Raw genomic sequence first — 6,280 nt, forward strand, 5'->3', positions numbered from 1 at the left:
TTTTTATTTTTCAGAGCAGGCTGTGGGAGATGTTGTGGGAGCTGTTCTGTTCAGGTTTAAGATGCAGATTTATCATGGTGGGTGCAGGCCCTATAGCCTCAGTGGACCCAGCTACAGTCTTGTGCACCTTGTAGCGCATTATGGGACAGGGTCTGAGAGGATCCCCATTCTCTTCCTCCCCACTGTTCTCTATTGGCCTTTGGCACAGCAGAAAGAGGGAGAAGGAAGATCTAGGGGTTTGCAAGCTGTCTGCAAATGGTAAATTGTCCCTTCCTATTTTATCCCTGAGTTTTGGGCAAGTCGTTTCAGGCACTTTTTTCTATTGAACCAAAGTTTCAGACTAGTGCACATGACTATACTGGCTTTTTGGAAAGCATCACTGCTGTGCTGTGTACGTTAGCTTGGTAGCCATTTGAGCACAAAATTTTTCTAGGCCATTGGAGCTGCATTGAAGTACGAAAGTGTAGTCGTATTAAGTATTAGGTCTGTGCTGTGCAGGCAGAGGTGAGTCATTACTTTAGTACTGCGTATTCTGTAGGGCTTCTTGAGCATATTGTGAGGACTGATTAGATGTCCAAAATTCACTATGAATATGAAATGGGAGAGCTCAGAGATGAACAGGAGCTGAGCAACCAATAGACTTTTTCCAAGGAGTAGGCATGTTTAAAGGTATAATTGTCTTCCTGGTAGGGAAGACATACCACTAATGCTGATTGTCTTGTTATTTGAAGGAGCCTTGAAATATCACATTTACCATTCACTGTATTGGGAGCTGAGAAGCTGGTTCTCTGTGATCAGAAGTGAATGACTGCCTAGAGGTCATGTAACTGCTCAATGCAGTTCCTGTGTCACACCAGAACAAATTTCAGAACACTGAGAATTTTTCCCCTGCTCTGATAACCTGTAAACCAACACCATTTGTTTGTTTGGCAACTCGATGTGCAATAAGATTGCATTATTTACCACTTGAGTTGTATGAGAAAGCTTCCTAATGACAGGTGTCAGTCAAATAAATATTTGCTATCTCCCAATTGAGCAGAATCAACACTAAAATTTCAACTGTGTCATTAATAAATGAGGAGCCAATGGACTTGAGAGCAATGGAAATCCTATGATCACTCACTCTGAAAGGGATGATTGTCAATCACACCTCGATGGCGCCTGCTCACAGATATAATGAAGAAAGATTATCATTGCTATAAGTGGCTGCAGCAACTCTGGTCAGCAGATAATAAAGACATTGTCACAGTGAAGGGACCTGCCTCCCAGGGACCAACAATGTTAAGTAATGTCTCAGTGGTATTTTGGGTCCTCATTTATGTGACTGCAATAGAAAACCAGAAAGAAAGGGCCTTTCTGTCTTGTGACATAATTAATTTCATGCCATTCTCCATACTTCTAAACTGAAAACTCAGTTAGTCCTGACCAAAGTCAGCTTATTCATGCACTGATGACCCTTAGAAGAAGAAACAGTGGAAGGCCTTTCAAACAAAGACCTCAGCTTAATATGACACACCTACATAAAACATTGGCTATATATGTGTTTCCTCTGGTGGCTCTTTTCGATCCTGATGAGGGAAGGGAAATAATGCTATCCATGAGTGTGAGCCATTAGCTGTGCCCTGTGGAAATGCAGAAATAAAATATTCTTCTAGCATTCCAGCACCTTTGAGGAGGACAGGTGGTTCCTGGGGTGCTAAAGGCTGTCAGGAATTGTGCTGAGCATACAGAATCCTTCCCTATCTGTCCTTCCTCACCTTTATTCATAGCTTCAATTAAAGGTGGTTGAAATGAGCTCGGATATATGGCCCCATCTTCATAAAAAGGGGCAAATATGGTTAATATGGCTCCAGTTCCACTGGAGCGCATGGTGAAGTGGGAAACAAGGAGACTTTTAAGACATGCTTCTCAGTTACAAATCCAATAAAGCAACTCAAGGGCTGCCTTGTTTAGCTGGCAGTCACCAGTGGTTGTCCTGAGCAGGATGGCTAGGGCAGCAGCCCAGGAAATATAAGAAGTACCATAGCAAAAGAAGTTTCTCACTTTTAAACCCTTTTAAATACCCCAAATTTGTGTTTTATTCACAGATGACATGATGCAGAGTTGATAGATTCACCTGCCCTTTTAGCAGGCAGATGCAAAAGCTCTGGGTTTTGCTTTGGATTTCTTGCATTTCTTGGTGAACATATTCTAGCTCACTCCTGAAAGAGGGCTAAATCCTGCTGAAACAATCAGTCCCCAGGGGCCTGAGGCTATTCTCTCTAATGTAGATATAAAAGTCAATCATACCAGCTGCAGATGAAATCACAGATGAAATCCTACTAATTAATTGCATGAACTTTGTTTCTGCCTGGTTTGAGATTCTCTCAGGCTTGTATAAATATCTGCGCACCCATGCTGTACACCTCAACAGGGCTGTTGATTTTGCAAGGAAGGCTAAGAATTTCTGTGCCTAAAATAGCCATGCAATTACTTCTGCTCACATGGCCTTGCAGTAACAAGATGGATTCTGAAAACTAGTTTTGTTTGCACATGATTGAAAAGTTGCCCTACATTGTTCTGCCAAGTTAGGCACTGATGCAGGTTTATGACCATATCATTAATATTTTAGTACCTCATCAGTAACTGGTTGCTATTAATATGTAGTGAAACAGTGATATAAAAAGGGAGATGTACCCACTCGTTTGGCAGAATTTGCATTACAGCTGGATGGAATTTATAACACATCCTCTGCAACCCACTGGTCTGAACTCCTGTTATTAATTTCTGCTGTGTTTATTTCTCCTTTATGTTCACTTTGGGCAATATTCTATCAAGTTTCCTGGCAGGCACAACAGTGGATATTGCTAATTTCAGCTGACTGCAGGAGAAGGACTTTGTAGAAAGTGAATTTTGCATTAGCACTAGTATTTGCAGCAAAAATCTCCCTCTGAGAAGTCTATTCCCCTCAGCCTGGCATCAGCAGTACTTAAGTGCATGTGAATAGCCCTATTGACTTCAGGTGGGCAGCTGTTTAATTACCTTCCTGAATCAAGGCCAGGACTAGGAAACAAGATGCTAGCATATGAGCTGGGTGTCTAGTCAAATGGCTTGTCTCCTGAATGCTGAACTTCTGTGAGTGACCCACAGATTGTCTGACTAGGTAATTTGGCAAATACTTTCCAGTCAAGAATAAATTTGAGGAAATCATCATTCAATGCACAAAGAGAGTTGAAATTTGTGCAGTATATTTTTCATGACTAAGCAGCTATTGCCTAGATTTATTCAGCCTGCCTGCGTCTTCCTCTTTCGATACTCCCAACAATCACATTTTTCCCCCACGTTTTATTTAGGAACTCTGGGATGACAGGTCGCTTGCCTTTCTACCAGGAGAGTGGTGTGCTGTACACAGCATGCTGCACACGGGTGGAGGAGGATAAAGAATGACATGCTAGCCTGTAAGTTACAACAATTTTTTTCAGATCCACATCTGCTCTTGTCCCTCTTCTGTTCTCAGATCACTCTTTGGCTTCCCCTAGGAATCCAGCTGTGTCATCACATTGTGTGGCATCCTAATATTTCATACTAAGCTGTAAGCCAATTAGGAATGACTACTTACCATGCTGAATCATAGGAAGGGAAAAGGATAATGTGTCCTTCATATAACGAACCTCCTCTTTTTTGGCAAGATAGATAACTTGCACATTATATTTATAAGCCCTATGGCTTTTCACTATACCCAATTAGGATACAGCTTCCTTTTGCGCTGCTATAGTACTTTAAGGGACTTGTTTATAGATGGATGCTTATTGAAAGTGCTGACCTGCTACCATTATGCCTCACACCACATTTCATCTTCAGAGACTGAAACACTGGACAAAACTAGGTGTTGCAATCACCTTTCGCAGGACAAGAACATGTATGCAGCAAAATATAAATACTTTGTCTTAAGATTCTAAGTAAACTGGTGACCCTGGATGAGGGAATAAACATTACTTCAGGCCACCCAGAGTTGAGAGGGATGTTGATTAAAGTCAAAGTGTAAAATAAAGCCTGGTATGGCTAAAAGGAAGAAAAACGAGCCACTCATTCGGGTGTCTGCTTGGGATACTGAAGAGGCAGTTGGAAAATCAATATATTTGGGGATGTATGAAGCTTTTAGTAATAAGCATCTAAGGGAAAGATATTAAAATTTATTTCCCATGCTGAAGTAATTAATGGACTATTATGCAAGGCGTCCAGGCTGCCCAGAGGTCTGGGATAAATAGTGTTCTAGCAGCGTGTAGCAGGAAGAGCATGCAGAATGTGACTTAGGATTAAATGGAATGATGTTAGTTCTAGCAGAGCACTTAAGATGCCTCTCCCTTCCTCCAATTACTGTGTTTCTTTTCCCTAAGTTGCTAAGGAGCTATTGATGGCATTTACTGCCTGGGAAGAGATGTACTGCCTTAAATTTGTCTTTAAATCCTAGCAGTATTGCAAACTGAAGGCTTCCATGCCCTGTCTCTGACACTGGCTGTCTTTCATATCTTGTCTAATTTTATTAGTGCCTTCACTGAAAAGCAAGCAGGTCAGCACCCCAAATGGCAGCACTGTCTCCTAGTAGGGACCAGTTCACCACCCGCCTCAGGCAATGGATTTGTGTATAGAGTCACGTTAGGGACTACATGCAAATAAGAACCTGGACTGCAGATATATCCAGGGAGAAATGATGGCCTCAAGTTGGGCTTCCCAAAATGCTTTATATGTACCAAATCCAGCCATTTCTGTTGCTTCTGCTGCTAACAGAGATTTTAAACTGTGTTTGGGAGTATGTGGTTTAAGGCTTCCTTTGTAAGGTCTGGCCATATGCTGCTAGGGTTCAGTTCACTGCTTGGCTGATGGTATCCCCATGCTTTCCCTCACAAACATCTCCTGGGCCCAGAAGGACAAACAAGTTCTCCCATAACCTGCCAGGAAAAAGTGGCAGAGAATCACTAACATCTGTTCCTGAAAGCGTCAACACATACAGCTGTAGGGGATCCAGGAGGAGCTGCTCACCCATTTCCAGGGTAAATAATCCCACCTGTGCTGAGCAACTCTGAGTGCTCAGACCTACGTGGTGAACTTTGCTGGTCAGACAGCGCTAAGGATGTTACAGTACAAGATCCCCTGTGACTAGAAGGCAAAGGTTGGAGATGTTTTTCTTGCTAAGAGAAGTCTTCAGTAAGTTGAACAGAAGTTAGTTCTGCTATAAAGGTTTTGTGCATGTTCTGAAATTTTAAAAATGTAAATTTATAAATGTTCTATGTATGTAGGGGTTTGGAAACCTCTTGGCCTTCAAGAGAAGACTGTCTGTTTAGAAGCTGTACCTTTTTGAATTGTTATTCAAAAATGTCTCAGTTAATCATTGCCAAAGGCCTTGCTAGCCTGTGTTGCAAATTCCTTTTTTAAAAAATGCAGCATGTATATAATTCATGTGGCTCCCCTCCACATAGATAAGCAGTCATCTCAAATGTCAGGGTGGGGGAGGAAAGGATACCTGACCCAGAGGGCAAGAATATTGAATGCACCGGTGTTGGACTTGACATTCCCCTAGTATTCACTGCGATAACATCAATCTCAAGGAACCCTCCTGGTATAAATACAGAGCTGCTGCATTTAATATATATTTCCAAGGGAATTTCATAGTAATTGAGCACTAAATGATGTCCACTTATCCTAAAGCGTTACCGTTTTTATTAAAAATTATAAATGGGCTTCAGCAGAATAGAACATAGCAGATTCATACCACCATCTCTATTAGTCTTTATACTATAATTGTCATTGACCGCCTTTACTGTATTATTTCTAGACAGTTCATAATTTTTCCAGCTGAACAAATGAAGATTTGTGAGCAAAGAAAGGCACTGACTGGATTATGCAGTGCCATTGATTTTTATGCTCCTTGTTTCACAGAATACACTTAAAAATCCTGCTATCTCTGTGATGGGCCTTATTAGCGCTCTGAGGTGCTGGCAAGAGCTGGATGGCAGTAGCATGTGCTGCTCTGCTGTGCTAGAGATCTTGGCTTGTGGAGAAGGAGTCATCGGAGCTGACCTTGGGATAAATCTGCTGGATGTCCAGGTATGGCCCAGGCGGTCTGGATTTGGGGCTGTTTGCCCATTTTGTGGGTTGAAGTGAAGCGTTACAAATCCATATCTGAATAAGTGGAAGTTGCAAGAATTGGTGACCTTTGATTGCTCAAAGGGGACAAGTTCCCCATTTTGCAGGCAAGGCAGTATCTGTGTGGGAAAATGTGTCTTGCTCAATAATGTGTAAT

At 41.9% G+C, this 6,280-nt stretch overlaps 1 long non-coding RNA gene across 1 annotated transcript in view; it reads left to right on the forward strand.

Annotated features, from left to right (window-relative positions):
- The window catches only part of LOC135329423 (uncharacterized), an 85,733-nt gene extending 79,658 nt beyond the window's left edge, over positions 1 to 6,075 (forward strand). Inside the window, exons 5-6 of the long non-coding RNA XR_010390925.1 lie at positions 3,333 to 3,437; positions 5,917 to 6,075. This is a non-coding gene — a long non-coding RNA (uncharacterized LOC135329423). The remainder of the gene's footprint in view (positions 1 to 3,332; positions 3,438 to 5,916) is intronic.
- The last annotated feature ends 205 nt before the right edge of the window (positions 6,076 to 6,280 follow it).

This window comes from Dromaius novaehollandiae, chromosome 10 (genome assembly GCF_036370855.1).
Source record: "Dromaius novaehollandiae isolate bDroNov1 chromosome 10, bDroNov1.hap1, whole genome shotgun sequence".
NCBI classification, from domain to species: domain Eukaryota; kingdom Metazoa; phylum Chordata; class Aves; order Casuariiformes; family Dromaiidae; genus Dromaius; species Dromaius novaehollandiae.